Source organism: Eumetopias jubatus, unplaced genomic scaffold, assembly GCF_037043125.1.
Source record: "Eumetopias jubatus isolate StellerSeaLion01/CBP00866 unplaced genomic scaffold, mEumJub1_p1.0 scaffold_1, whole genome shotgun sequence".
In the NCBI taxonomy this organism is placed as follows: Eukaryota; Metazoa; Chordata; class Mammalia; order Carnivora; family Otariidae; genus Eumetopias; species Eumetopias jubatus.
The window spans coordinates 88,223,312-88,224,865 of record NW_028274807.1 but is presented as its reverse complement, the minus strand read 5'-3'; positions in this window follow the sequence as shown (position 1 = coordinate 88,224,865).

Sequence of the window (1,554 nt, the reverse complement as noted above, 5' to 3'; positions counted from 1 at the left end):
CCCGGGGTCCTGGGATCAAGTCCCACATCAGGCTCCTTGCTCAGTGGGGAACCTGCTTCTCCCCTGCCCATGCCATTCCCCCTGTTTGTGCTTGCTCTCTCTCTCTCGCTCTCTCTGTGTCAAATAAATAAATAAAATCTTTAAAAGAAAATAAAAGAAATTTCAAACCATGTTTAAGTGAGTCTCTGGCCTACTGAGACTTAGAGACAGTTTTACTTAAATAAGATCTAGACTCTGTTGTAGTTCCAAGCTGAAAGAATTGTTGAGAAACTTTATTCCCTATGCTTGCATAAGCATTTGAAAAATAACTCCAGAGCTCAGAACCAAGGACAAAAGTTGTTGTCCTGGGAAGAGACTGGTTCCCAGAAGTCAGGAGCCTCTAAAAAAGGAGGCGGGGGGGTGGATCTTCATATTCTCATTCAAGTGTGCTGGGTGTTCTGCCTCCAGAAGGCAGGAGATGAAAAGGCAAACCCCTGAAACAAGGAGAGAGCAAAGACTGGGGAGACCAGAATCAGAGAAATTTCCACCAGCCATTCAGCAGGCCATGACAACCTACACAATTATGCACCAATAAGGCAGCTACTCTAGTAAATTCCTGCTATTCAAAATAGTAAAGTTGATAGACCTCAGATCAAAACGTTCAAGCAAAATGTCAACCCAGCTAAGAAGGCTAAAAAGCTATAGTTAACAATCAGGCAAACAATCAGAATAGATATCCTGTGACACAGAACTGCTAGACAAGATAAACTAAGATCTGAACAAAAATGCATGCACTTGAGAGTTTTTCAAGTGAAACGTAAAGACTTCATGGAGTCAAAAGATACAATTTCCCAACTTTTAAATTCAATAGATGAGTTGAGGAATAAGGCACTATTGAAACCTAAATTAGTGACTTGGAAGATCAAGTATAAGAAATCGCAAGTTATCTTAGGGTACAGAGCAAACTATGGAGATGAAAATAATGGAAAAAAAATAAAACAAGAGAATTAAAGGATAGATTCAGAAAACTTAACATGAAAATATTATTAATTCCATAGGAAGAATAGAAACAGATGGAGGAAAAGCAAACAGATAAAAATTAGAAGAAAAATTCCCCATGAAAGGGAGAGACCTGAGTCAGCCAATTCAAAGGGCTCACCAAGGGCTGGATTGATGAGAAAAGATACACAATTAAGCACACCCTGGCAAACTTCTGGAACTCTTAAGATAATTTTTAAAAATGTATTACAAAGTTTCCAGCAGAAAGAATTACTTAGCTAAAGTGAAAATTAAAGTCAGACTGATACCAAACATCTTCAATCTGGGAAACCAATAGCCAGTGCAATCACATCCACAAAACTACTGAAAGAAAAGACTATAATCTCAGAATTCTACACCCAAGCAATATAACAATTACTGGTTGAGCTTAAATAAAAATATTTTAGGATATACAGGATTTCAGATAATATATCACCTATATACTATATCTGAGGAAAATACTGGAGAAAATTTCTTAATCAAGGACAAGATCAACAAATGTTTGTTATTAGTAGTATTGCTCCTAAACTGTCTTGT